Source organism: Vulpes lagopus, chromosome 11 (assembly GCF_018345385.1).
Source record: "Vulpes lagopus strain Blue_001 chromosome 11, ASM1834538v1, whole genome shotgun sequence".
In the NCBI taxonomy this organism is placed as follows: Eukaryota; Metazoa; Chordata; class Mammalia; order Carnivora; family Canidae; genus Vulpes; species Vulpes lagopus.
The window spans coordinates 11,578,185-11,588,698 of record NC_054834.1 but is presented as its reverse complement, the minus strand read 5'-3'; positions in this window follow the sequence as shown (position 1 = coordinate 11,588,698).

Below are 10,514 nucleotides of genomic sequence, written 5' to 3'. Positions count from 1 at the left end.
TCTTCATGGTATTGCTGGGAATGCCAGCTAGCTGTCTGTTTAATAAAAACCATAGGCTTGCTTCATGTGATTTTTTTTTGAAGGGTCTTGGAACTGTTCGAAGGTCCACGCGCCACTGGGTTTGAAAGAGAAATCTGAAAACACAAAGAGCGGGCGTGGGTAGGACTTGCTGGGTCAAGGCCATTTGGAATAAAACATTGCTACGGATTCACCAACATAGGGCCCGGGGATGTGTCTACGATGGTTTGGTGACCTCAGAACTTGAGTCAGAGTAGCTGGGAGAGAGAGGTGGAAGGAACTTTCACACTGGTAACCACATATCCTCTAGAAATCCACTGAGTGGAAAAGAAAATTCTGCCTTTGGTTCAGGTCGTGATCCTGGGGTCCTGGGATCGAGTTATGCATCGGGCTCCCTACATGGAGTCTGCTTCTTCCTCTGCCTGTGCCTCTGCCTCTATCTCTGTGTCTCTCATGAATAAATAAATAAAATCTTAAAACAAAACAATCATCCTTTTTTTCCAGTGCTTTGGACAATCAAGGATCTTGAAATTTTCTGAAGTAAATATTTTGATGACTCTTATTTGGTGTGGAAATGTTTTTCAAAGGCTCTGAACCAGAACCAAATAACTAAATAAGCACCATTTATTTTGGAAGAAGTTAATTTCATGTAGGGATCTTACAGACAGGTATGAATGGAGGAGCTCCCAAGTTGCACAGCCTGTAAATTAGACCCTGGAAAAACCTTGGGTCAGTAAGAGCTATTTCCCTATCAAGACTTATCAAAGTCAGGAATCTACCAAGAGAATTGAAACCATGAATGACAAACACCTACCAAATTCAGAATTCTAACAATGTTCATTTCTGGTCAGCTTATATTGTACACAGAATTATATAGGGAAAAAAAAAGAGTAATCAGGTGAAAGATATTAAGAATTCTTTTCCATAAACATTTTGCCAGTGATTGGGTTTTCCTATTCTATATGATCTATTAATTTTGTTCAAACAACTATAAACTTGCCAGAAAGAAAAGTGGCCCCGAAATGTGACTGCTGTGAGAAGAAATCACTGTTTATGAAAGTTGTCATTTTTGGTGAACATAGACGTTAGTACTTCATGGCACTTAATGTCAGCCTATAAACCTAATGAGTATCAGAATGTAAAATGCCTCCTCTTCCAGGAAGCTCTCTCTGGCTGCAGGGTGTATGGTTGTGTGTGTGAGCGTGCCTGTGTGTGTGTACTGATTTGCTAAAATACTGACTCTGCAACTGTGTTTATACTCACAGAGCTTGACACCCCATGTCCCCTGATCCCTGTTCTGTCAGGCTCCTGCTGGTATCACCCTGGTCAGGGGTCATGGTGCTAGGAATCCTAGTTGGGGGTTGGAGGGACTAGGCCCAGGTCCTGTGGGATGATCTCTGGGCTCCCTAACCACTAGGGGGAGCCCCGGCTCTGCATTTCAGGGGTCCCTTCTGTGGGGACAGCACCTTTGCAGGTTGGACCTTGTGGGGACAAAACTTGGTTTCCCCACACAGTGGCCTGCTAGACCCTGGGAGGAGGAGAGCACCAGCAGCCAGTGGGGTCGGGAGCCACGGAGAAGCCCATGTTGGCCTAGTGTCGGTTCAAGGGCTGGGGACAGAGTGATGTGGGCAGAGCTTTTCCAGGCATTGGGAGCTTCTGGCCCAGACAGGGATCTTTGGGAGCAGGTTCCTCCCAATGTAAAAGGTCTAATGCGAATGGTGCTGGATGATGTGTCTGTCAGCTGATGACAGCAGTGACTAGTGCCCTTTACTCCCAGAGCAATCCTGTCACAGGTACAGACTCCCACATTTTCTAGAAGGAAGAGCCTGGAAGTCATGATCTGACACACTTGGCAGAGTTGGGGGGACATCAGGGCTTCATCCCTCAGTGGGCCCAGCAGAAATCCCGAGCAGGTGGATGACAGGCTGGTGAGAGAATGTGGTCCTCTCTCGAGCTATAAGGCCAGGCTTCTTCATAAGATGTGGGAGCCCTGGGGGAAAGGACATCCCAGCCACAGAAACAGCCAGCACCTCTCTGCATGGATGGTGGAGGAGGGGGACAGCCAGCCAGACAAGTGCTCAGCCCCCTCTAGCTTCCCCATCCTCCTGCGAGGAGCAGAGGGGTTCCTAGCACTGTGGGATCCTGAGCCCTCCCAGGCAGTTATCACCTCCCTATGGGCTGGGAGTCCCCTGGACACTGACCAGGAAATCCCCATGACGGACTGAGCCGCAAGGTTCATTATTGGGCTGGAATCTTCTGCAGGATGATGTGAGTGGAAGTCCAGGGGCCGCGCCTGCCCTCCTGCTGGTGATATGATCCAGGCTCCGTGCAGAGACCCAGGCCATCTCAACACGTGCTGTGATTATGCTCGGTCACGCATCCGGCTTGGTTTGCCTTAAGAAGAAAATAAAGCCTTTTTTTAAATTATTTGATTTATTTTCCTGTGAGAGAGTGAGTGAAGGAGAGTGCAAAGGGGCAGGGGAAGAGGGAGAGGCAGTCTCGCCGCTGAGCAGGGAGCCCGATGTGGGGCTCAACCCTGGACCCTGAGTTCATGACCCAAGCCAAAGGCAGATACTTACCTGACTGAGCCACCCAGCCACCTCTGCCTAAGAAAAAAAGTCTTATGTCCTAGAGAAAGTTAACCATGAATATGTTCCCAAAGAACAGTGGAGGATAAATAACCCTGTAAATGTTTTTTTTTTTTGGGGGGGGAGGGGGCATCTCGTTTACAGAGCAGAAATCTATAAGGGCATAATTATTATTCAAGAGGAAATTTTAAAACACCTGAGTCATATCAAGATAATTCTTCTGTGCTGTGCCCTCTGAACTTCTATGAAACCTTTCCTGGAGCAGGGGCAGGGAGAGCTCATGGAAGTTGCTTCTGTAATTGTGTGTCAACATCAAATTGACTTGATTGAAAGCACATCAACTATTAATGTGACTGAGGCTTGAGGCTTGAAAATTTATGTGATTTAACCAAGTTCAGAGGAAATAATACAGCAGAACACGGGATGAATGGAACAGTTTACAACCGCCTGTATTTTCATGGTCTACAGCATATTAGGCCGGGTGCTCCCCCAACTTCTGTCAGCATTGCCTCCCCCGGGGCCCTGAGCCTCTCTGAGATGGTCCCTGTCACCATGTGCGAGTTTGCTGAGCTCCCACCTCGAGCTTCCTCCTCTTTTCTGTGCTTTTTAAATTCCTTTCTTCTCTGTGGGCACCTTTTTATTGAATAGCTTTTTAAAAAATCATCTTAATAATGTTTTATTTTATTCTTTTTATTTTAAAGATTTTATTTATTTATTTATTCATGAGAAACGCAGAGAGAGAGAGGCAGAGACACAGGCAGAGGGAGAAGCAGAGAGCTCAATGTGGGACTCGATCCCAGGACCCCAGGATCACGACCTGAGGCAAAGCCAGATGCTCAACCACTGAGCCACCCAGGCAGCCCTATAATGTTTTATACATTTATAAAAGGCTACTATTTATTGTGCTTTACAAATTACATTTCTCTATTGAAATCCATACATTAGGCCATTTGTCTGACGTGACCAGGAATTTGGATTTGCTTTGTGCTTTGGTTGTGATGATGCTGTTGATTTCTGCAGGGAGGACGGTATTCCCCAAGGAAAGATGCCATAAATACTGAGTCAAGGAATCATATGAATAACAGGCAATTTTTAAAACTAGTTGGAACTGTTCATAGCTTATTAACAAAACAGGTTTTTTGTCAAGAGATTTCAAAATACTTTTTTTTTTAAGTTTTATTCCCTCCTGAATCTGAAGCAGGTAAAAAATGTGATTGTCATTTGTGTTTTCATTCATCACTCAAAAGCCCAGTCCTCCCTCCCTCTCCTCCCTCCCTCTCCTCTCAGAACACTGAGCAGACATGGAGCACAGCAGGCATGGAGACAGGAAAGTAACTGAGACCTGGTCTTGCTCTGGGACCCGTGGTGAGACCCAGAGTGTAAAATAAATGTCTCCGAGGGCCACAGACCCTGTGATGTGCCCTTTGCATCTCAGAAGACAGGCAGACCAAGGGAAGGGGCTGGATGTTCTCTGATGACCTGTCATGCCCTCACCTGACCATCCTCCAGGACCCCCATGTGAGGATGGAGCTCTGTCTACCTGGTTGCTGGTGATGGAGACCAGAGCCTCCCTGGAGACCTGCCCTTTCTCAGGGGCTCTCGTCCCATTGCTCACTGGGCCATGTCCACCCTCTGGATTTCTGCCTCCTGTGTCTCATCATTGTCCCACCTCCTGCTTTTCCACCTTCCATTCAGCATCTCCTGCTTCGGTTTTTGCCCCAGCCTCCTGCCTCCTGCCACAGTCACCCTGTCCCAGCCCCACCAAAGCCCCATGTGAAATAGAACCCTAGCCTTGTTCCATTGGTTCCTAAAGCCAGTCTAGGACTTGAAAGTCTCATTAACCCTGTTTTAGAGATGATTAGATATAGGCACAGAGAGGAAAATGTGTGCAAGGTCATACAAAGAGTAAGAGATGGAGTTAGGATTTGAACCCGGCTCAGGGCTGGAGTCCATGCTCACAGCTAATCCATGTGCGGCCTTCCTTTCAGTATTAATGGAAACACAGTGTTGATCACATCTTCCCTGTGCAAAAGCCTTCACTTGTGGAAAGGATCAAGGAAGTCATGGGTCCTCAGCCTTCCAGAAAGCACCATTTGACCTCACTTACCAGTTGTTCAACCCCCAGTGCTGTCTTCTTGTGTTCCCTTTTTAGCTTTGCTGAAGATGTCATGAGCCAAAGCCCCCAGGCCATTGCTCAGCTTGTTTTTCTATTCTTCCCGCTGTTCCTCTGCAGCCCTACTGTCCACTCACAGGAGAGAAGGCTTCTCCCACCCCACTCCCACCCCGGGGCTGCTGGGAGGGTGTTCTCTGCATTTCCTTAGGAACCTCTGTCACAGCCCTGTCATCCGTGCTGGCTCCCTGCCCTCAGCGCTGACCCGGCTGTTGCTACCACGCAGATGGGGACCTGAGTTAGAGACTGCATTATTGTATTCCCAGCATTGAGCTCAGTGAGTAATTGAACTCACACACACACACACACACACACACACACACACACACACACACGACGGTACAGCAGATTCCAGGCGGAAAGACTCATGTGAATGATCAGAGACACAGCAATGGGACACAGCGAATCAGGGGAACTCCAAGTAACATGATATTCTGGACTCTTGACATTGCATCTAAATGTAGGTTAAACAGGAAAGCATAGAGTTAGATGAAATACAGATGTGAATTTGCAGAAAATTAATTTCTCAGCCAGCAAAACCTCAGAAGTATTAAACTCTGTATACCTCAATATGAGGCTTATTACAAGGAGAATTTTTGTAGGTTGTAGGACTTGTTCTTTGGAAGAAAGGAAGTTCACAGTTTCGTGCATGTTTTTGCATAGCATTTATTTTCTAAGACTAATGAAAGTATCAGGAGTAATGTGTTCACTTAACTAGAATTTCAGAGCAGCAGGATAATAATGGGAGGAAAACCTCTGGAGACATCATTGTGAATCAGGTTTACAGTTCCAAATCCACTGGCTCTGACTTTCACCCCCACCTAGTGGTGTTGGGAGCATTTCTGTTTCATTGGATTATGGAGCTGAAGTAGAACAAACCTGGTCAGGGTGCTCTGCTGGGAAGCTGCTTTGTTCAAGACAAAATGCACGTGTGTAGTAGGAGAGAAGGAGTGTTCAAAGTGACTTACTGTATTATATTTTCATTGTCTGACCTTCAAGTTAGGAAAGAATTATAATTAAAAACTGTAATTGGAATTAATGTGCTGAGGACAGAAGAATACTCTAAAGCACCGCTGGCTCAGGAGGCAAGTGGCTGAAAATTAAACAGAACAGGCATCTGTGCTTCTGCTGCCCTGGGACTGACTGGGCCCTGGTGGAGAATAGGGCATCTGGGGGCTGCTTGCCTTCTCCTGACTTTCTTTCTCTTGCACCTACTGTGGTGCTGGCACAGAGTAGATTTATAGCTGTGGAAGGAATGGATGAAAAGAAGAGAAGAAAAACATCAGAGTCGCCAAAAATTAAAATATTTGCATTTTTCTTGTAAAAATGGCTTGAATTTTAATATCTTAGAGATTTGATAAATTAGCACCTTTTTGTTAGATTTACTTTGAAAGAATATGAAGGGGGTTTGCTTGCACTTTTGCGTGTTGGTCTAACTGTGTCCTGCTTACCTGCGTATTCAATGGAAGGACGAGGAGGCAGAATCTTCTTAGAGAACTGGGTTGAAGGTGTTATGTGTGGTCAGACAGCTGAAATGAACCAGTCATGATGCTGAGGAAAGAGCAGTTGGTCACCCCTTGACTCATGGGAAGACTGATTTAAAATGGAGAATAGCTCAATTGCTTAATATTATCTGTGCTAAGCATATGTGGATGAAGATGCTGAAATTAGAATTTGACACTGTCTACACATTACCAGCCATACAGGCTGGTTTGCCTGGAACAGTCTGGCTAACTCCTGAGGCCCCATGCCAGTGTCGGGAACGCCTTTATCTCTCAGCAGTGCTCCTAGATGATCGTTATATACTGACTTCATGTACAGCGCATAGATTGGAACACAGTGTTGAAAAGTATTAGCACATCATGGCTATTACCTAACCTTAATTAAAAAAAATAAACAGTTTTTTGTGAGGCATAATTTGCATAGCATAAGTCATCCATTGTAAATGTGTGATTGCATGGTTTTTAGTAAATTTTTACTTTTTAAATCAACACGGTGTGCAATTTTAGAGCACTTTTACCATTCAAAGATGTTTCTTTATTTCCAGCTAGTCCTCCACTCCTACTTCTAGTCCCAGGTATATCATGATCTGCTTTCTGTATTGAAAATTCGCCCTTTGGGATGCCTGGGTGTCTTAGCGGTTGAGCGTCTGCCTTTGGCTCAGGGAGTGATCCTGGTCCTGGATCAAGTCTCACATCAGGATCCCTGCATAGAGACTGGTTCTCCCTCTGCCTACGTCTCTGCCTCTCTCTGTGTATCTCTCATGAATAAATAAATAAAATCTTTTAAAAAAAGAAAATTTGACCTTTATGGAAAATTTATATAACTGCAGAATATGTCATTTTTTTGCATGCAGCTTCTTTGTCATAGTATGATGTTCTTGACAGTCATTCCTATTCGAGCATGTGTAAGTAGTTTCTTCCTTTATATGACTCAATACTATTTCATTTTATGGACATGCAGTGTTTTGTTTATTTATCAGTGGATGGATATTTTAATTGTTGCCCATTTTTGGCTATTATGAGTAATCCTGTTATAAATATTTACATATATGTCTTTGTGGGGGCATATGTTCTGTTTTACTTAGATTCCTAGGAGAGGATTTGATGGGTGTTTTGGTGAGTATCTGTTTAACTTTTTATATTATTGTCAGTGTTCTCCAAAGTAGCCGTACCATTTTATGGGTTTACTTCTTGACTCTCAATTCTCCTCCACTGACCTGTGTGCTCTCTTAGCACCAGTACTACACTGGCCATATTACTTTAACTTAATCTCTCTGTAGCTATGAAATCAAGTATTGTATGGCCTTTCTTGAAATGCCTGCCCTGCTATCCCCTGGGCCTCAGTTGTGTCAGTGATAAAACTTTCCACACCTTCTGTGTGTGCAGCATCATCATTCTCATCATCCAAATCAAATTCTGGATGTGCCCTTTCTCCCACTAATTCTGCAAGGTGACCATAACAGTCCTCCAACTTTGTTCTTTTTCAAAATTATTTTGTCTATTCTAGGCCTTTTGGGTTTTCATGCCAATATTAGGAGTAGCTTAATTTTTGTTCATGGAACCTGCTGCATTGAATCATCAGTAGATTTGGTAAGAATTGCCATCACAACAGTATTGAATCTTCTAATCCATGAACATGGACCCTGTCTGCATTTATTTAGATATTCTTTAATTTTTCTCTGCATTGTTTTGTGATTTTCAGAAGTTTTGATCTTCGTTTGTTAATGTAATTCCTAAATGTTCTTTCCTTTGGGTTTATTGTAAATAGAATTATTTCCTTAATTTCATTTTCAAGTTGTTCATGTTAGTGTATATAAATCCAACTGATGTTTTGTACTTTGAATGTGCACCTTGTGTCAATGCTAAACGTGTTTATGAGTTCTACTTTTGTGTGTAGTAGCCATGGAATCATGTCGTCTGTGGATGAAGACATTTTAACTTTTCCTTTGCAATCTCTTAGATATATTCATTTTTGTCCTAGAACTTTTAATACCAAATTCAATAGAAGTACCAAGAGAAGACATCCCTGTCTTGTTTTGGGGGGGATGCATTCAGTCTTTCAACATTAAGAGTGATGTCAGCTATGGGTTTTCAAAGAAGCCATATATCAGGTTTTGGAAATCCTCTTTTATTAAGTTTTTATATTCTGTCAACTGGAATATTCACTTAAAGCCTTCTTGACGGGATGAGCACTGGGTGTTTTTCTGTATGTTGGTAAATTGAACATCAATAAAAATTAATTTTTTAAAAAAGTGGGTTTCTTATAGAAAACATAAAAAAAGCCTTCTAGTGAATAGTTCACTTCAGTTGTAATGCTTTGCTATTGCAGATTTTTTTTTAAAAAAAATCTATTCTTTTTTGTAATTTCTGTCTCCTTCTTTAAATCTCCATTTGTTGATTTATTGTCATACTTTCCTTTAATTCTTTAAACATGGTTTTCTATGTTTTTTTAAACATATTTCTAATAGCTGTGTTTAAGTCTTGTTCTGCTACAGAAAATGTCTGGGCATGCTCAAGGACTGTTTGAGTTGAGTTGTGGGGGTTTTCCTCTTGTAATAGGCACACATTTGTGATTCTTTGCCTGTCTTGTTAATTTTTTCTTGAAAAATATTTTGTTGCAAATTTTTCCAGCAATTCTAGATTGTGATTTTTCCCCCCTAAATTTGTTTTCATTGCTGTTTGTGTACTAACAATGTTGCTTGAGGTAAATCTGCGGTATTATATCCCCTGCAATATGTGCCTATTCATGGAGCTCTTGTTTTCTTTTTTAATTATTTATTTTTTTCAGCCTATCTTCTTGGGGATCACCCTCTGCCTACATAGCTTACTAGTAGCCACAATTAGATAGGGATTGTAATCAAGAACCTTGATTAAGACTTCCATCCTCTGCCAAATCATTATGGTGTGTGTATTGGGTAGCATATTCATATTTTAGGCAATTTTGAGTCTTACCCAGCTTATATATTTTGTGAGTCTCTTCATGTTTACATATGCCTATGGCCTTGGGGTTTGCTAGGAGTGTTTGGCTGGCTTGGGTTTGTTTAGGTTTCTGCTAAGCATGCGTAAAGCTTCAACTATGCATATGCTTGCTGCAGCCATGACCACAACTGCAAACCAGCAGAGCCCCTGGCCTTCCTGCTTGCACACCAGTGATATTGTCAGCTCTCCATCACATAATTCCCCATTCCAAATTAACTGAGCTTTCTAACACTGTGCAACTTTACTGCTAGTCCTCATGGCCTGTCCTATCTAGAAGTTTCATTCCATGGAGCTGGATATTGAGAAGTGGGTGAAGAATAGGATCAGCTCCAGGCAAAAGCACCACTGTTGTTCCATGAATTTTGCAGCTTTTCAAACACAAACACTTCTTAGCTTATTGTGACATTTACTAAGGGCTGAAGTGACTGATTTTGCTGTTTTAATGTCTAGTTTTATATATGATTTTTAAGTAGAAAATTTGTTAACCTCACTTGACTGTAGCCAGAAGTCTTTGCTAGATTTCACTTTTAAATTATGCAAAGCATACATGTCTTGTTATTTTATTTAAAAGTTTGTCTTTACTATCCACTGGAAGAAAGACAGTCTCTTCAATAAATGGTTCTGGGAAAATTGGACATCCACATGCAGAAGAATGAAACCAGGCCACTCTCTTTCACCATACACAAAGATAAACTCAAAATGGATGAAAGATCTAAAAGTGAGACAAGATTCCAACAAAATCCTAGAGGAGAACACAGGCAACACCCTTTTTGAACTCAGCCACAGTAACTTCTTGCAAGATACATCCACGAAGGCAAAAGAAGCAAAAGCAAAAATGAACTATTGGGACTTCATCAAGATAAGAAGCTTTTGCACAGCAAAGGATACAGTCAACAAAACTAAAAGACAACCTACAGAATGGGAGAAGATATTTGCAAATGACGTATCAGATAAAGGGCTAGTTTCCAAGATCTGTAAAGAACTTATTAAACTCAACAGCAAAGAAACAAACAATCCAATCATGAAATGCGCAACAGACACAAACAGATCTCACAGAGGAAGACAGACATGGCCAACAGGCACATGAGAAAATGCTCTGCATCACTTGCCATCAGGGAAATACAAATCAAAACCACAGTGAGATATCACCTCACACCAGTGAGAATGGGGAAAATTAACAAGGCAGGAAACCACAAATGTTGAAGAGGATGTGGAGAAAAGGGAACCCTCTTAAACTGTTGGTGGGAATGTGAACTG